Source organism: Lactuca sativa, chromosome 1, assembly GCF_002870075.4.
Source record: "Lactuca sativa cultivar Salinas chromosome 1, Lsat_Salinas_v11, whole genome shotgun sequence".
NCBI classification, from domain to species: Eukaryota; Viridiplantae; Streptophyta; class Magnoliopsida; order Asterales; family Asteraceae; genus Lactuca; species Lactuca sativa.
Genome location: NC_056623.2, coordinates 196869182 through 196883260, shown reverse-complemented (window position 1 = coordinate 196883260; position 14079 = coordinate 196869182). Strand labels below are relative to the sequence as shown.

Here is a 14079-nt window from a genome sequence, read left to right as displayed (position 1 = left end):
ATTTCTATGCTCGGGTGCCCTCCGGTTCACGGTTGATGTTTTTCGTATTTTTGGAACGGAGCCGATCGGTCACGTGGGTCCCACGCCCCGCGTACCAAAACAAAGGAGGTTCTGCGTCTTGTAACACATAAAAACAATAAACATGGATACTATTTCGGGTGCGATCATACCAGCACTAGTGCACCGGATCCCATCAGAACTCCGCAGTTAAGCGTGCTTGGGCGAGAGTAGTACTAGGATCGGTGACCCCCTGGGAAGTCCTCGTGTTGCACCCCCCTTTTTCGTTGTCCGTTTGCGTTTTTTTAGATTTTACGTGCGGTTTTTTTGCTTTTTTTCCTTTCTTTCTTGCTATTTCTATGCTCGGGTGCCCTCCGGTTCACGGTTGATGCTTTTCGTATTTTTGGAACGGAGCCGATCGGTCACGTGGGTCCCACGCCCCGCGTACCAAAACAAAGGAGGTTCTGCGTCTTGTAACACATAAAAACAATAAACATGGATAGAATTTCGGGTGCGATCATACCAGCAGTAATGCACCGGATCCCATCAGAACTCCGCAGTTAAGCGTGCTTGGGCGAGAGTAGTACTAGGATGGGTGACCCCCTGGGAAGTCCTCGTGTTGCACCCCCCTTTTTCGTTGTCCGTTTGCGTTTTTTTAGATTTTACGTGCGGTTTTTTTTTTTTGCTTTTTTTCCTTTCTTTCTTGCTATTTCTATGCTCGGGTGCCCTCCGGTTCATGGTTGATGGTTTTCGTATTTTTGGAACGGAGCCAATCGGTCACGTGGGTCCCACGCCCCGCGTACCAAAACAAAGGAGGTTCTGCGTCTTGTAACACATAAAAACAATAAACATGGATAGTATTTCGGGTGCGATCATACTAGCACTAATGCACCGGATCCCATCAGAACTCCGCAGTTAAGCGTGCTTGGGCCAGAGTAGTACTAGGATGGGTGAACCCCTGGGAAGTCCTCGTGTTGCACCCCCCCTTTTTCGTTGTCCGTTTGCGTTTTTTTAGATTTTACGTGCGGTTTTTTTTGCTTTTTTTCCTTTCTTTCTTGCTATTTCTATGCTCGGGTGCCCTCCGGTTCATGGTTGATGCTTTTCGTATTTTTGGAACGGAGCCGATCGGTCACGTGGGTCCCACGCCCCGCGTACCAAAACAAAGGAGGTTCTGCGTCTTGTAACACATAAAAACAATAAACATGGATAGTATTTCGGGTGCGATCATACCAGCACTAATGCACCGGATCCCATCAGAACTCCGCAGTTAAGCGTGCTTGGGCGAGAGTAGTACTAGGATGGGTGACCCCCTGGGAAGTCCTCGTGTTGCACCCCCTTTTTTCGTTGTCCGTTTGCGTTTTTTTAGATTTTACGTGCGGTTTTTTTTTGCTTTTTTTCCTTTCTTTCTTGCTATTTCTATGCTCGGGTGCCCTCCGGTTCATGGTTGATGCTTTTCGTATTTTTGGAACGGAGCCGATCGGTCACGTGGGTCCCACGCCCCGCGTACCAAAACAAAGGAGGTTCTGCGTCTTGTAACACATAAAAACAATAAACATGGATACTATTTCGGGTGCGATCATACCAGCACTAATGCACCGGATCCCATCAGAACTCCGCAGTTAAGCGTGCTTGGGCGAGAGTAGTACTAGGATGGGTGACCCCCTGGGAAGTCCTCGTGTTGCACCCCCTTTTTTCGTTGTCCGTTTGCGTTTTTTTAGATTTTACGTGCGGTTTTTTTTTGCTTTTTTTCCTTTCTTTCTTGCTATTTCTATGCTCGGGTGCCCTCCGGTTCATGGTTGATGCTTTTCGTATTTTTGGAACGGAGCCGATCGGTCACGTGGGTCCCACGCCCCGCGTACCAAAACAAAGGAGGTTCTGCCTCATGTAACACATAAAAACAATAAACATGGATAGTATTTCGGGTGCGATCATACCAACACTAATGCACCGGATCCCATCAGAACTCCGCAGTGAAGCGTGCTTGGGCGAGAGTAGTACTAGGATGGGTGACCCCCTGGCAAGTCCTCGTGTTGCACCCCTCCTTTTTCGTTGTCCGTTTGCGTTTTTTTAGATTTTACGTGCAGTTTTTTTTGCTTTTTTTTTCCTTTCTTTCTTGCTATTTCTATGCTCGGGTGCCCTCCGGTTCATGGTTGATGCTTTTCGTATTTTTGGAACGGAGCCGATCGGTCACGTGGGTCCCACGCCCCGCGTACCAAAACAAAGGAGGTTCTGCGTCTTGTAACACATAAAAACAATAAACATGGATAGTATTTCGGGTGCGATCATACCAGCACTAATGCACCGGATCCCATCAGAACTCCGCAGTTAAGCGTGCTTGGGCCAGAGTAGTACTAGGATGGGTGAACCCCTGGGAAGTCCTCGTGTTGCACCCCCCCTTTTTCGTTGTCCGTTTGCGTTTTTTTAGATTTTACGTGCGGTTTTTTTGCTTTTTTTCCTTTCTTTCTTGCTATTTCTATGCTCGGGTGCCCTCCGGTTCATGGTTGATGCTTTTCGTATTTTTGGAACGGAGCCGATCGGTCACGTGGGTCCCACGCCCCGCGTACCAAAACAAAGGAGGTTCTGCGTCTTGTAACACATAAAAACAATAAACATGGATAGTATTTCGGGTGCGATCATACCAGCACTAATGCACCGGATCCCATCAGAACTCCACAGTGAAGCGTGCTTGCGCGAGAGTAGTACTAGGATGGGTGACCCCCTGGCAAGTCCTCGTGTTGCACCCCCCTTTTTCGTTGTCCGTTTGCGTTTTTTTTAGATTTTACGTGCGGTTTTTTTTGCTTTTTTTTTCCTTTCTTTCTTGCTATTTCTATGCTCGGGTGCCCTCCGGTTCATGGTTGATGCTTTTCGTATTTTTGGAACGGAGTCGATCGGTCACGTGGGTCCCACGCCCCGCGTACCAAAACAAAGGAGGTTCTGCGTCTTGTAACACATAAAAACAATAAACATGGATTGTATTTCGGGTGCGATCATACCAGCACTAATGCACCGGATCCCATCAGAACTCCGCAGTTAAGCGTGCTTGGGCGAGAGTAGTACTAGGATGGGTGACCCCCTGGGAAGTCCTCGTGTTGCACCCCCCCTTTTTCGTTGTCCGTTTGCGTTTTTTTAGATTTTACGTGCGGTTTTTTTTGCTTTTTTTTTTCCTTTCTTTCTTGCTATTTCTATGCTCGGGTGCCCTCCGGTTCATGGTTGATGCTTTTCGTATTTTTGGAACGGAGCCGATCGGTCACGTGGGTCCCACGCCCCGCGTACCAAAACAAAGGAGGTTCTGCATCTTGTAACACATAAAAACAATAAACATGGATAGTATTTCGGGTGCGATCATACCAGCACTAATGCACCGGATCCCATCAGAACTCCGCAGTTAAGCGTGCTTGGGCGAGAGTAGTACTAGGATGGGTGACCCCCTGGGAAGTCCTCGTGTTGCACCCCCGTTTTTCGTTGTCCGTTTGCGTTTTTTTAGATTTTACGTGCGGTTTTTTTTTGCTTTTTTTCCTTTCTTTCTTGCTATTTCTATGCTCGGGTGCCCTCCGGTACTTGGTTGATGCTTTTTGTATTTTTGGAACGGAGCCGATCGGTCACGTGGGTCACACGCCCCGCGTACCAAAACAAAGGAGGTTCTGCGTCTTGTAACACATAAAAACAATAAACATGGACAGTATTTCGGGTGCGATCATACCAGAACTAATGCACCGGATCCCATCAGAACTCCGCAGTTAAGCGTGCTTGGGCGAGAGTAGTACTAGGATGGGTGACCCCCTGGGAAGTCCTCGTGTTGCACCCCCCCTTTTTCGTTGTCCGTTTGCGTTTTTTTAGATTTTACGTGCGGTTTTTTTTTGCTTTTTTTCCTTTCTTTCTTGCTATTTCTATGCTCGGGTGCCCTCCGGTTCATGGTTGATGCTTTTCGTATTTTTGGAACGGAGCCGATCGGTCACGTGGGTCCTACGCCCCGCGTACCAAAACAAAGGAGGTTCTGCGTCTTCTAACACATAAAAACAATAAACATGGATAGTATTTCGGGTGCGATCATACCAGCACTAATGCACCGGATCCCATCAGAACTCCGCAGTTAAGCGTGCTTGGGCGAGAGTAGTACTAGGATGGGTGACCCCCTGGGAAGTCCTCGTGTTGCACCCCCTTTTTCGTTGCCCGTTTGCGTTTTTTTAGGTTTTAGGTGCGTTTTTTTTTTCTTTCTTGCTATGTCTATGCTCGGGCGGCATCCGGTTCATCGTTGATTGTTTTCGTGTTTCCCGAACGGAGCCGATCCCTCATGTGGGTCCCACGCCTCGCGTACGAAAGCAAACGACGTTCTGCGTCTTGTAAGACATAAAAACAATAAGCATGGATAGTATTTCGGGTGCGATCATACCAGCACTAATGCACCGGATCCCATCAGAACTCCGCAGTTAAGCGTGCTTGGGCGAGAGTAGTACTAGGATGGGTGACCCCCTGGGAAGTCCTCGTGTTGCACCCCCTTTTTCGTTGCCCGTTTGCGTTTTTTTAGGTTTTAGGTGCGTTTTTTTTTTCTTTCTTGCTATGTCTATGCTCGGGCGGCATCCGGTTCATCGTTGATTGTTTTCGTGTTTCCCGAACGGAGCCGATCCCTCATGTGGGTCCCACGCCTCGCGTACGAAAGCAAACGACGTTCTGCGTCTTGTAAGACATAAAAACAATAAACATGGATACTATTTCGGGTGCGATCATACCAGCACTAATGCACCGGATCCCATCAGAACTCCGCAGTTAAGCGTGCTTGGGCGAGAGTAGTACTAGGATGGGTGACCCCTTGGGAAGTCCTCGTGTTGCACCCCCCTTTTTCGTTGTCCGTTTGCGTTTTTTTAGATTTTACGTGCGGTTTTTTTGCTTTTTTTCCTTTCTTTCTTGCTATTTCTATGCTCGGGTGCCCTCCGGTTCATGGTTGATGCTTTTCGTATTTTTGGAACGGAGGCGATCGGTCACGTGGGTCCCACGCCCCGCGTACCAAAACAAAGGAGGTTCTGCGTCTTGTAACACATAAAAACAATAAACATGGATACTATTTCGGGTGCGATCATACCAGCACTAATGCACCGGATCCCATCAGAACTCCGCAGTTAAGCGTGCTTGGGCGAGAGTAGTACTAGGATGGGTGACCCCCTGGGAAGTCCTCGTGTTGCACCCCCCTTTTTCGTTGTCCGTTTGCGTTTTTTTAGATTTTACGTGCGGTTTTTTTGCTTTTTTTCCTTTCTTTCTTGCTATTTCTATGCTCGGGTGCCCTCCGGTTCATGGTTGATGCTTTTCGTATTTTTGGAACGGAGCCGATCGGTCACGTGGGTCCCACGCCCCGCGTACCAAAACAAAGGAGGTTCTGCGTCTTGTAACACATAAAAACAATAAACATGGATACTATTTCGGGTGCGATCATACCAGCACTAATGCACCGGATCCCATCAGAACTCCGCAGTTAAGCGTGCTTGGGCGAGAGTAGTACTAGGATGGGTGACCCCCTGGGAAGTCCTCGTGTTGCACCCCCCTTTTTCGTTGTCCGTTTGCGTTTTTTAGATTTTACGTGCGGTTTTTTTGCTTTTTTTCCTTTCTTTCTTGCTATTTCTATGCTCGGGTGCCCTCCGGTTCACGGTTGATGCTTTTCGTATTTTTGGAACGGAGCCGATCGGTCACGTGGGTCCCACGCCCCGCGTACCAAAACAAAGGAGGTTCTGCGTCTTGTAACACATAAAAACAATAAACATGGATACTATTTCGGGTGCGATCATACCAGCACTAATGCACCGGATCCCATCAGAACTCCGCAGTTAAGCGTGCTTGGGCGAGAGTAGTACTAGGATGGGTGACCCCCTGGGAAGTCCTCGTGTTGCACCCCCCTTTTTCGTTGTCCGTTTGCGTTTTTTTAGATTTTACGTGCGGTTTTTTTGCTTTTTTTTTACTTTCTTTCTTGCTATTTCTATGCTCGGGTGCCCTCCGGTTCATGGTTGATGCTTTTCGTATTTTTGGAACGGAGCCGATCGGTCACGTGGGTCCCACGCCCCGCGTACCAAAACAAAGGAGGTTCTGCGTCTTGTAACACATAAAAACAATAAACATGGATACTATTTCGGGTGCGATCATACCAGCACTAATGCACCGGATCCCATCAGAACTCCGCAGTTAAGCGTGCTTGGGCGAGAGTAGTACTAGGATGGGTGACCCCCTGGGAAGTCCTCGTGTTGCACCCCCCTTTTTCGTTGTCCGTTTGCGTTTTTTTAGATTTTACGTGCGGTTTTTTTGCTTTTTTTCCTTTCTTTCTTGCTATTTCTATGCTCGGGTGCCCTCCGGTTCACGGTTGATGCTTTTCGTATTTTTGGAACGGAGCCGATCGGTCACGTGGGTCCCACGCCCCGCGTACCAAAACAAAGGAGGTTCTGCGTCTTGTAACACATAAAAACAATAAACATGGATACTATTTCGGGTGCGATCATACCAGCACTAATGCACCGGATCCCATCAGAACTCCGCAGTTAAGCGTGCTTGGGCGAGAGTAGTACTAGGATGGGTGACCCCCTGGGAAGTCCTCGTGTTGCACCCCCTTTTTGTTGTCCGTTTGCGTTTTTTTAGATTTTACGTGCGGTTTTTTTGCTTTTTTTCCTTTCTTTCTTGCTATTTCTATGCTCGGGTGCCCTCCGGTTCATGGTTGATGCTTTTCGTATTTTTGGAACGGAGCCGATCGGTCACGTGGGTCCCACGCCCCGCGTACCAAAACAAAGGAGGTTCTGCGTCTTGTAACACATAAAAACAATAAACATGGATACTATTTCGGGTGCGATCATACCAGCACTAATGCACCGGATCCAATCAGAACTCCGCAGTTAAGCGTGCTTGGGCGAGAGTAGTACTAGGATGGGTGACCCCCTGGGAAGTCCTCGTGTTGCACCCCCCTTTTTCGTTGTCCGTTTGCGTTTTTTTAGATTTTACGTGCGGTTTTTTTTGCTTTTTTTCCTTTCTTTCTTGCTATTTCTATGCTCGGGTGCCCTCCGGTTCATGGTTGATGCTTTTCGTATTTTTGGAACGGAGCCGATCGGTCATGTGGGTCCCACGCCCCGCGTACCAAAACAAAGGAGGTTCTGCGTCTTGTAACACATAAAAACAATAAACATGGATACTATTTCGGGTGCGATCATACCAGCACTAATGCACCGGATCCCATCAGAACTCCGCAGTTAAGCGTGCTTGGGCGAGAGTAGTACTAGGATGGGTGACCACCTGGGAAGTCCTCGTGTTGCACCCCCCCTTTTTCGTTGTCCGTTTGCGTTTTTTTAGATTTTACGTGCGGTTTTTTTTGCTTTTTTTCCTTTCTTTCTTGTTATTTCTATGCTCGGGTGCCCTCCGGTTCATGGTTGATGCTTTTCGTATTTTTGGAACGGAGCCGATCGGTCACGTGGGTCCCACGCCCCGCGTACCAAAACAAAGGAGGTTCTGCGTCTTGTAACACATAAAAACAATAAACATGGATAGTATTTCGGGTGCGATCATACCAGCACTAATGCACCGTATCCCATCAGAACTCCGCAGTTAAGCGTGCTTGGGCAAGAGTAGTACTAGGATGGGTGACCCCCTGGGAAGTCCTCGTGTTGCACCCCCCTTTTTCGTTGTCCGTTTGCGTTTTTTTAGATTTTACGTGCGGTTTTTTTGCTTTTTTTCCTTTCTTTCTTGCTATTTCTATGCTCGGGTGCCCTCCGGTTCATGGTTGATGCTTTTCGTATTTTTGGAACGGAGCCGATCGGTCACGTGGGTCCCACGCCCCGCGTACCAAAACAAAGGAGGTTCTGCGTCTTGTAACACATAAAAACAATAAACATGGATACTATTTCGGGTGCGATCATACCAGCACTAATGCACCGGATCCCATCAGAACTCCGCAGTTAAGCGTGCTTGGGCGAGAGTAGTACTAGGATGGGTGACCCCCTGGGAAGTCCTCGTGTTGCACCCCCCTTTTTCGTTGTCCGTTTGCGTTTTTTTAGATTTTACGTGCGGTTTTTTTGCTTTTTTTTCCTTTCTTTCTTGCTATTTCTATGCTCGGGTGCCCTCCGGTTCACGGTTGATGCTTTTCGTATTTTTGGAACGGAGCCGATCGGTCACGTGGGTCCCACGCCCCGCGTACCAAAACAAAGGAGGTTCTGCGTCTTGTAACACATAAAAACAATAAACATGGATACTATTTCTGGTGCGATCATACCAGCACTAATGCACCGGATCCCATCAGAACTCCGCAGTTAAGCGTGCTTGGGCGAGAGTAGTACTAGGATGGGTGACCCCCTGGGAAGTCCTCGTGTTGCACCCCCCTTTTTCGTTGTCCGTTTGCGTTTTTTTAGATTTTACGTGCGGTTTTTTTTGCTTTTTTTCCTTTCTTTCTTGCTATTTCTATGCTCGGGTGCCCTCCGGTTCATGGTTGATGCTTTTCGTATTTTTGGAACGGAGCCGATCGGTCACGTGGGTCCCACGCCCCGCGTACCAAAACAAAGGAGGTTCTGCGTCTTGTAACACATAAAAACAATAAACATGGATACTATTTCGGGTGCGATCATACCAGCACTAATGCACCGGATCCCATCAGAACTCCGCAGTTAAGCGTGCTTGGGCGAGAGTAGTACTAGGATGGGTGACCCCTTGGGAAGTCCTCGTGTTGCACCCCCCTTTTTCGTTGTCCGTTTGCGTTTTTTTAGATTTTACGTGCGGTTTTTTTGCTTTTTTTTCCTTTCTTTCTTGCTATTTCTATGCTCGGGTGCCCTCCGGTTCACGGTTGATGCTTTTCGTATTTTTGGAACGGAGCCGATCGGTCACGTGGGTCCCACGCCCCGCGTACCAAAACAAAGGAGGTTCTGCGTCTTGTAACACATAAAAACAATAAACATGGATACTATTTCGGGTGCGATCATACCAGCACTAATGCACCGGATCCCATCAGAACTCCGCAGTTAAGCGTGCTTGGGCGAGAGTAGTACTAGGATGGGTGACCCCCTGGGAAGTCCTCGTGTTGCACCCCCCTTTTTCGTTGTCCGTTTGCGTTTTTTTAGATTTTACGTGCGGTTTTTTTGCTTTTTTTCCTTTCTTTCTTGCTATTTCTATGCTCGGGTGCCCTCCGGTTCATGGTTGATGCTTTTCGTATTTTTGGAACGGAGCCGATCGGTCACGTGGGTCCCACGCCCCGCGTACCAAAACAAAGGAGGTTCTGCGTCTTGTAACACATAAAAACAATAAACATGGATACTATTTCGGGTGCGATCATACCAGCACTAATGCACCGGATCCCATCAGAACTCCGCAGTTAAGCGTGCTTGGGCGAGAGTAGTACTAGGATGTGGGTGACCCCCTGGGAAGTCCTCGTGTTGCACCCCCCTTTTTCGTTGTCCGTTTGCGTTTTTTTAGATTTTACGTGCGGTTTTTTTGCTTTTTTTCCTTTCTTTCTTGCTATTTCTATGCTCGGGTGCCCTCCGGTTCATGGTTGATGCTTTTCGTATTTTTAGAACGGAGCCGATCGGTCACGTGGGTCCCACGCCCCGCGTACCAAAACAAAGTAGGTTCTGCGTCTTGTAACACATAAAAACAATAAACATGGATACTATTTCGGGTGCGATCATACCAGCACTAATGCACCGGATCCCATCAGAACTCCGCAGTTAAGCGTGCTTGGGCGAGAGTAGTACTAGGATGGGTGACCCCCTGGGAAGTCCTCGTGTTGCACCCCCCTTTTTCGTTGTCCGTTTACGTTTTTTTAGATTTTACGTGCGGTTTTTTTGCTTTTTTTTTTTACTTTCTTTCTTGCTATTTCTATGCTCGGGTGCCCTCCGGTTCATGGTTGATGCTTTTCGTATTTTTGGAACGGAGCCGATCGGTCACGTGGGTCCCACGCCCCGCGTACCAAAACAAAGGAGGTTCTGCGTCTTGTAACACATAAAAACAATAAACATGGATACTATTTCGGGTGCGATCATACCAGCACTAATGCACCGGATCCCATCAGAACTCCGCAGTTAAGCGTGCTTGGGCGAGAGTAGTACTAGGATGGGTGACCCCCCTGGGAAGTCCTCGTGTTGCACCCCCCCTTTTTCGTTGTCCGTTTGCGTTTTTTTAGATTTTACGTGCGGTTTTTTTTGCTTTTTTTCCTTTCTTTCTTGCTATTTCTATGCTCGGGTGCCCTCCGGTTCACGGTTGATGCTTTTCGTATTTTTGGAACGGAGCCGATCGGTCACGTGGGTCCCACGCCCCGCGTACCAAAACAAAGGAGGTTCTGCGTCTTGTAACACATAAAAACAATAAACATGGATAGTATTTCGGGTGCGATCATACCAGCACTAATGCACCGGATCCCATCAGAACTCCGCAGTTAAGCGTGCTTGGGCGAGAGTAGTACTAGGATGGGTGACCCCTTGGGAAGTCCTCGTGTTGCACCCCCCTTTTTCGTTGTCCGTTTGCGTTTTTTTAGATTTTACGTGCGGTTTTTTTTGCTTTTTTTCCTTTCTTTCTTGCTATTTCTATGCTCGGGTGCCCTCCGGTTCATGGTTGATGCTTTTCGTATTTTTGGAACGGAGCCGATCGGTCACGTGGGTCCCACGCCCCGCGTACCAAAACAAAGGAGGTTCTGCGTCTTGTAACACATAAAAACAATAAACATGGATACTATTTCGGGTGCGATCATACCAGCACTAATGCACCGGATCCCATTAGAACTCTGCAGTTAAGCGTGCTTGGGCGAGAGTAGTACTAGGATGGGTGACCCCTTGGGAAGTCCTCGTGTTGCACCCCCCTTTTTCGTTGTCCGTTTGCGTTTTTTTAGATTTTACGTGCGGTTTTTTTGCTTTTTTTCCTTTCTTTCTTGCTATTTCTATGCTCGGGTGCCCTCCGGTTCACGGTTGATGCTTTTCGTATTTTTGGAACGGAGCCGATCGGTCACGTGGGTCCCACGCCCCGCGTACCAAAACAAAGGAGGTTCTGCGTGTTGTAACACATAAAAACAATAAACATGGATACTATTTCGGGTGCGATCATACCAGCACTAATGCACCGGATCCCATCAGAACTCCGCAGTTAAGCGTGCTTGGGCGAGAGTAGTACTAGGATAGGTGACCCCTTGGGAAGTCCTCGTGTTGCACCCCCCTTTTTCGTTGTCCGTTTGCGTTTTTTTAGATTTTACGTGCGGTTTTTTTGCTTTTTTTTCCTTTCTTTCTTGCTATTTCTATGCTCGGGTGCCCTCCGGTTCATGGTTGATGCTTTTCGTATTTTTGGAACGGAGCCGATCGGTCACGTGGGTCCCACGCCCCGCGTACCAAAACAAAGGAGGTTCTGCGTCTTGTAATACATAAAAACAATAAACATGGATACTATTTCGGGTGCGATCATACCAGCACTAATGCACCGGATCCCATCAGAACTCCGCAGTTAAGCGTGCTTGGGCGAGAGTAGTACTAGGATGGGTGACCCCCTGGGAAGTCCTCGTGTTGCACCCCCCTTTTTCGTTGTCCGTTTGCGTTTTTTTTAGATTTTACGTGCGGTTTTTTTGCTTTTTTTCCTTTCTTTCTTGCTATTTCTATGCTCGGGTGCCCTCCGGTTCACGGTTGATGCTTTTCGTATTTTTGGAACGGAGCCGATCGGTCACGTGGGTCCCACGCCCCGCGTACCAAAACAAAGGAGGTTCTGCGTCTTGTAACACATAAAAACAATAAACATGGATACTATTTCTGGTGCGATCATACCAGCACTAATGCACCGGATCCCATCAGAACTCCGCAGTTAAGCGTGCTTGGGCGAGAGTAGTACTAGGATGGGTGACCCCCTGGGAAGTCCTCGTGTTGCACCCCCCTTTTTCGTTGTCCGTTTGCGTTTTTTTAGATTTTACGTGCGGTTTTTTTTGCTTTTTTTCCTTTCTTTCTTGCTATTTCTATGCTCGGGTGCCCTCCGGTTCATGGTTGATGCTTTTCGTATTTTTGGAACGGAGCCGATCGGTCACGTGGGTCCCACGCCCCGCGTACCAAAACAAAGGAGGTTCTGCGTCTTGTAACACATAAAAACAATAAACATGGATACTATTTCGGGTGCGATCATACCAGCACTAATGCACCGGATCCCATCAGAACTCCGCAGTTAAACGTGCTTGGGCGAGAGTAGTACTAGGATGGGTGACCCCCTGGGAAGTCCTCGTGTTGCACCCCCCCTTTTTCGTTGTCCGTTTGCGTTTTTTTAGATTTTACGTGCGGTTTTTTTGCTTTTTTTCCTTTCTTTCTTGCTATTTCTATGCTCGGGTGCCCTCCGGTTCACGGTTGATGCTTTTCGTATTTTTGGAACGGAGCCGATCGGTCACGTGGGTCCCACGCCCCGCGTACCAAAACAAAGGAGGTTCTGCGTCTTGTAACACATAAAAACAATAAACATGGATACTATTTCGGGTGCGATCATACCAGCACTAATGCACCGGATCCCATCAGAACTCCGCAGTTAAGCGTGCTTGGGCGAGAGTAGTACTAGGATGGGTGACCCCCTGGGAAGTCCTCGTGTTGCACCCCCCTTTTTCGTTGTCCGTTTGCGTTTTTTTAGATTTTACGTGCGGTTTTTTTGCTTTTTTTCCTTTCTTTCTTGCTATTTCTATGCTCGGGTGCCCTCCGGTTCACGGTTGATGCTTTTCGTATTTTTGGAACGGAGCCGATCGGTCACGTGGGTCCCACGCCCCGCGTACCAAAACAAAGGAGGTTCTGCGTCTTGTAACACATAAAAACAATAAACATGGATACTATTTCTGGTGCGATCATACCAGCACTAATGCACCGGATCCCATCAGAACTCCGCAGTTAAGCGTGCTTGGGCGAGAGTAGTACTAGGATGGGTGACCCCCTGGGAAGTCCTCGTGTTGCACCCCCCTTTTTCGTTGTCCGTTTGCGTTTTTTTAGATTTTACGTGCGGTTTTTTTTGCTTTTTTTCCTTTCTTTCTTGCTATTTCTATGCTCGGGTGCCCTCCGGTTCATGGTTGATGCTTTTCGTATTTTTGGAACGGAGCCGATCGGTCACGTGGGTCCCACGCCCCGCGTACCAAAACAAAGGAGGTTCTGCGTCTTGTAACACATAAAAACAATAAACATGGATACTATTTCGGGTGCGATCATACCAGCACTAATGCACCGGATCCCATCAGAACTCCGCAGTTAAGCGTGCTTGGGCGAGAGTAGTACTAGGATGGGTGACCCCTTGGGAAGTCCTCGTGTTGCACCCCCCTTTTTCGTTGTCCGTTTGCGTTTTTTTAGATTTTACGTGCGGTTTTTTTGCTTTTTTTTCCTTTCTTTCTTGCTATTTCTATGCTCGGGTGCCCTCCGGTTCACGGTTGATGCTTTTCGTATTTTTGGAACGGAGCCGATCGGTCACGTGGGTCCCACGCCCCGCGTACCAAAACAAAGGAGGTTCTGCGTCTTGTAACACATAAAAACAATAAACATGGATACTATTTCGGGTGCGATCATACCAGCACTAATGCACCGGATCCCATCAGAACTCCGCAGTTAAGCGTGCTTGGGCGAGAGTAGTACTAGGATGGGTGACCCCCTGGGAAGTCCTCGTGTTGCACCCCCCTTTTTCGTTGTCCGTTTGCGTTTTTTTAGATTTTACGTGCGGTTTTTTTGCTTTTTTTCCTTTCTTTCTTGCTATTTCTATGCTCGGGTGCCCTCCGGTTCATGGTTGATGCTTTTCGTATTTTTGGAACGGAGCCGATCGGTCACGTGGGTCCCACGCCCCGCGTACCAAAACAAAGGAGGTTCTGCGTCTTGTAACACATAAAAACAATAAACATGGATACTATTTCGGGTGCGATCATACCAGCACTAATGCACCGGATCCCATCAGAACTCCGCAGTTAAGCGTGCTTGGGCGAGAGTAGTACTAGGATGTGGGTGACCCCCTGGGAAGTCCTCGTGTTGCACCCCCCTTTTTCGTTGTCCGTTTGCGTTTTTTTAGATTTTACGTGCGGTTTTTTTGCTTTTTTTCCTTTCTTTCTTGCTATTTCTATGCTCGGGTGCCCTCCGGTTCATGGTTGATGCTTTTCGTATTTTT

The 14079-nt window shown here is 48.0% G+C and overlaps 40 non-coding genes across 40 annotated transcripts; all 40 read left to right on the top strand.

The window, feature by feature from the left end:
* The first annotated feature begins 156 nt into the window (after nucleotides 1–156).
* Nucleotides 157–275, top strand: LOC128130882 (5S ribosomal RNA). The gene has a single exon (XR_008228805.1). It is a non-coding gene; the product is annotated as a 5S ribosomal RNA (ribosomal RNA).
* Nucleotides 276–506: 231 nt separating this feature from the next.
* On the top strand, nucleotides 507–625 carry LOC128130534 (5S ribosomal RNA). Its single transcript, XR_008228458.1, has one exon. It is a non-coding gene; the product is annotated as a 5S ribosomal RNA (ribosomal RNA).
* Nucleotides 626–861: 236 nt separating this feature from the next.
* LOC128131037 (5S ribosomal RNA) lies at nucleotides 862–980 on the top strand. The gene has a single exon (XR_008228965.1). It is a non-coding gene; the product is annotated as a 5S ribosomal RNA (ribosomal RNA).
* A 233-nt stretch (nucleotides 981–1213) lies between these two features.
* On the top strand, nucleotides 1214–1332 carry LOC128131466 (5S ribosomal RNA). The gene has a single exon (XR_008229384.1). It is a non-coding gene; the product is annotated as a 5S ribosomal RNA (ribosomal RNA).
* Nucleotides 1333–1565: 233 nt separating this feature from the next.
* LOC128131465 (5S ribosomal RNA) lies at nucleotides 1566–1684 on the top strand. The gene has a single exon (XR_008229383.1). It is a non-coding gene; the product is annotated as a 5S ribosomal RNA (ribosomal RNA).
* Nucleotides 1685–1917: 233 nt separating this feature from the next.
* LOC128131032 (5S ribosomal RNA) lies at nucleotides 1918–2036 on the top strand. The gene has a single exon (XR_008228960.1). It is a non-coding gene; the product is annotated as a 5S ribosomal RNA (ribosomal RNA).
* A 235-nt stretch (nucleotides 2037–2271) lies between these two features.
* LOC128130943 (5S ribosomal RNA) lies at nucleotides 2272–2390 on the top strand. The gene has a single exon (XR_008228866.1). It is a non-coding gene; the product is annotated as a 5S ribosomal RNA (ribosomal RNA).
* A 232-nt stretch (nucleotides 2391–2622) lies between these two features.
* Nucleotides 2623–2741, top strand: LOC128131096 (5S ribosomal RNA). Its single transcript, XR_008229027.1, has one exon. It is a non-coding gene; the product is annotated as a 5S ribosomal RNA (ribosomal RNA).
* Nucleotides 2742–2976: 235 nt separating this feature from the next.
* LOC128131464 (5S ribosomal RNA) lies at nucleotides 2977–3095 on the top strand. The gene has a single exon (XR_008229382.1). It is a non-coding gene; the product is annotated as a 5S ribosomal RNA (ribosomal RNA).
* Nucleotides 3096–3331: 236 nt separating this feature from the next.
* Nucleotides 3332–3450, top strand: LOC128131461 (5S ribosomal RNA). The gene has a single exon (XR_008229379.1). It is a non-coding gene; the product is annotated as a 5S ribosomal RNA (ribosomal RNA).
* A 233-nt stretch (nucleotides 3451–3683) lies between these two features.
* LOC128130456 (5S ribosomal RNA) lies at nucleotides 3684–3802 on the top strand. The gene has a single exon (XR_008228381.1). It is a non-coding gene; the product is annotated as a 5S ribosomal RNA (ribosomal RNA).
* A 234-nt stretch (nucleotides 3803–4036) lies between these two features.
* Nucleotides 4037–4155, top strand: LOC128131459 (5S ribosomal RNA). The gene has a single exon (XR_008229377.1). It is a non-coding gene; the product is annotated as a 5S ribosomal RNA (ribosomal RNA).
* A 218-nt stretch (nucleotides 4156–4373) lies between these two features.
* LOC128131458 (5S ribosomal RNA) lies at nucleotides 4374–4492 on the top strand. Its single transcript, XR_008229376.1, has one exon. It is a non-coding gene; the product is annotated as a 5S ribosomal RNA (ribosomal RNA).
* A 218-nt stretch (nucleotides 4493–4710) lies between these two features.
* On the top strand, nucleotides 4711–4829 carry LOC128129713 (5S ribosomal RNA). The gene has a single exon (XR_008227634.1). It is a non-coding gene; the product is annotated as a 5S ribosomal RNA (ribosomal RNA).
* Nucleotides 4830–5060: 231 nt separating this feature from the next.
* On the top strand, nucleotides 5061–5179 carry LOC128131456 (5S ribosomal RNA). The gene has a single exon (XR_008229374.1). It is a non-coding gene; the product is annotated as a 5S ribosomal RNA (ribosomal RNA).
* A 231-nt stretch (nucleotides 5180–5410) lies between these two features.
* LOC128131455 (5S ribosomal RNA) lies at nucleotides 5411–5529 on the top strand. Its single transcript, XR_008229373.1, has one exon. It is a non-coding gene; the product is annotated as a 5S ribosomal RNA (ribosomal RNA).
* A 230-nt stretch (nucleotides 5530–5759) lies between these two features.
* Nucleotides 5760–5878, top strand: LOC128131454 (5S ribosomal RNA). The gene has a single exon (XR_008229372.1). It is a non-coding gene; the product is annotated as a 5S ribosomal RNA (ribosomal RNA).
* Nucleotides 5879–6111: 233 nt separating this feature from the next.
* LOC128131453 (5S ribosomal RNA) lies at nucleotides 6112–6230 on the top strand. Its single transcript, XR_008229369.1, has one exon. It is a non-coding gene; the product is annotated as a 5S ribosomal RNA (ribosomal RNA).
* Nucleotides 6231–6461: 231 nt separating this feature from the next.
* Nucleotides 6462–6580, top strand: LOC128131450 (5S ribosomal RNA). Its single transcript, XR_008229365.1, has one exon. It is a non-coding gene; the product is annotated as a 5S ribosomal RNA (ribosomal RNA).
* Nucleotides 6581–6809: 229 nt separating this feature from the next.
* Nucleotides 6810–6928, top strand: LOC128130585 (5S ribosomal RNA). The gene has a single exon (XR_008228509.1). It is a non-coding gene; the product is annotated as a 5S ribosomal RNA (ribosomal RNA).
* A 232-nt stretch (nucleotides 6929–7160) lies between these two features.
* LOC128131846 (5S ribosomal RNA) lies at nucleotides 7161–7279 on the top strand. Its single transcript, XR_008229764.1, has one exon. It is a non-coding gene; the product is annotated as a 5S ribosomal RNA (ribosomal RNA).
* Nucleotides 7280–7512: 233 nt separating this feature from the next.
* On the top strand, nucleotides 7513–7631 carry LOC128130935 (5S ribosomal RNA). Its single transcript, XR_008228858.1, has one exon. It is a non-coding gene; the product is annotated as a 5S ribosomal RNA (ribosomal RNA).
* Nucleotides 7632–7862: 231 nt separating this feature from the next.
* LOC128131448 (5S ribosomal RNA) lies at nucleotides 7863–7981 on the top strand. Its single transcript, XR_008229364.1, has one exon. It is a non-coding gene; the product is annotated as a 5S ribosomal RNA (ribosomal RNA).
* A 232-nt stretch (nucleotides 7982–8213) lies between these two features.
* Nucleotides 8214–8332, top strand: LOC128130197 (5S ribosomal RNA). The gene has a single exon (XR_008228119.1). It is a non-coding gene; the product is annotated as a 5S ribosomal RNA (ribosomal RNA).
* Nucleotides 8333–8564: 232 nt separating this feature from the next.
* Nucleotides 8565–8683, top strand: LOC128129712 (5S ribosomal RNA). Its single transcript, XR_008227633.1, has one exon. It is a non-coding gene; the product is annotated as a 5S ribosomal RNA (ribosomal RNA).
* Nucleotides 8684–8915: 232 nt separating this feature from the next.
* Nucleotides 8916–9034, top strand: LOC128131444 (5S ribosomal RNA). The gene has a single exon (XR_008229360.1). It is a non-coding gene; the product is annotated as a 5S ribosomal RNA (ribosomal RNA).
* Nucleotides 9035–9265: 231 nt separating this feature from the next.
* LOC128130838 (5S ribosomal RNA) lies at nucleotides 9266–9386 on the top strand. The gene has a single exon (XR_008228759.1). It is a non-coding gene; the product is annotated as a 5S ribosomal RNA (ribosomal RNA).
* Nucleotides 9387–9617: 231 nt separating this feature from the next.
* LOC128131440 (5S ribosomal RNA) lies at nucleotides 9618–9736 on the top strand. Its single transcript, XR_008229356.1, has one exon. It is a non-coding gene; the product is annotated as a 5S ribosomal RNA (ribosomal RNA).
* A 235-nt stretch (nucleotides 9737–9971) lies between these two features.
* On the top strand, nucleotides 9972–10091 carry LOC128130667 (5S ribosomal RNA). Its single transcript, XR_008228590.1, has one exon. It is a non-coding gene; the product is annotated as a 5S ribosomal RNA (ribosomal RNA).
* A 233-nt stretch (nucleotides 10092–10324) lies between these two features.
* On the top strand, nucleotides 10325–10443 carry LOC128129711 (5S ribosomal RNA). Its single transcript, XR_008227632.1, has one exon. It is a non-coding gene; the product is annotated as a 5S ribosomal RNA (ribosomal RNA).
* Nucleotides 10444–10675: 232 nt separating this feature from the next.
* On the top strand, nucleotides 10676–10794 carry LOC128130568 (5S ribosomal RNA). The gene has a single exon (XR_008228492.1). It is a non-coding gene; the product is annotated as a 5S ribosomal RNA (ribosomal RNA).
* A 231-nt stretch (nucleotides 10795–11025) lies between these two features.
* Nucleotides 11026–11144, top strand: LOC128130583 (5S ribosomal RNA). Its single transcript, XR_008228507.1, has one exon. It is a non-coding gene; the product is annotated as a 5S ribosomal RNA (ribosomal RNA).
* A 232-nt stretch (nucleotides 11145–11376) lies between these two features.
* On the top strand, nucleotides 11377–11495 carry LOC128131433 (5S ribosomal RNA). The gene has a single exon (XR_008229349.1). It is a non-coding gene; the product is annotated as a 5S ribosomal RNA (ribosomal RNA).
* Nucleotides 11496–11727: 232 nt separating this feature from the next.
* LOC128130196 (5S ribosomal RNA) lies at nucleotides 11728–11846 on the top strand. Its single transcript, XR_008228118.1, has one exon. It is a non-coding gene; the product is annotated as a 5S ribosomal RNA (ribosomal RNA).
* A 232-nt stretch (nucleotides 11847–12078) lies between these two features.
* Nucleotides 12079–12197, top strand: LOC128130103 (5S ribosomal RNA). The gene has a single exon (XR_008228026.1). It is a non-coding gene; the product is annotated as a 5S ribosomal RNA (ribosomal RNA).
* A 232-nt stretch (nucleotides 12198–12429) lies between these two features.
* LOC128131431 (5S ribosomal RNA) lies at nucleotides 12430–12548 on the top strand. The gene has a single exon (XR_008229347.1). It is a non-coding gene; the product is annotated as a 5S ribosomal RNA (ribosomal RNA).
* A 231-nt stretch (nucleotides 12549–12779) lies between these two features.
* Nucleotides 12780–12898, top strand: LOC128130194 (5S ribosomal RNA). Its single transcript, XR_008228116.1, has one exon. It is a non-coding gene; the product is annotated as a 5S ribosomal RNA (ribosomal RNA).
* A 232-nt stretch (nucleotides 12899–13130) lies between these two features.
* LOC128129709 (5S ribosomal RNA) lies at nucleotides 13131–13249 on the top strand. Its single transcript, XR_008227630.1, has one exon. It is a non-coding gene; the product is annotated as a 5S ribosomal RNA (ribosomal RNA).
* Nucleotides 13250–13481: 232 nt separating this feature from the next.
* On the top strand, nucleotides 13482–13600 carry LOC128131430 (5S ribosomal RNA). Its single transcript, XR_008229346.1, has one exon. It is a non-coding gene; the product is annotated as a 5S ribosomal RNA (ribosomal RNA).
* Nucleotides 13601–13831: 231 nt separating this feature from the next.
* On the top strand, nucleotides 13832–13952 carry LOC128130837 (5S ribosomal RNA). Its single transcript, XR_008228758.1, has one exon. It is a non-coding gene; the product is annotated as a 5S ribosomal RNA (ribosomal RNA).
* Nucleotides 13953–14079: the final 127 nt, after the last annotated feature.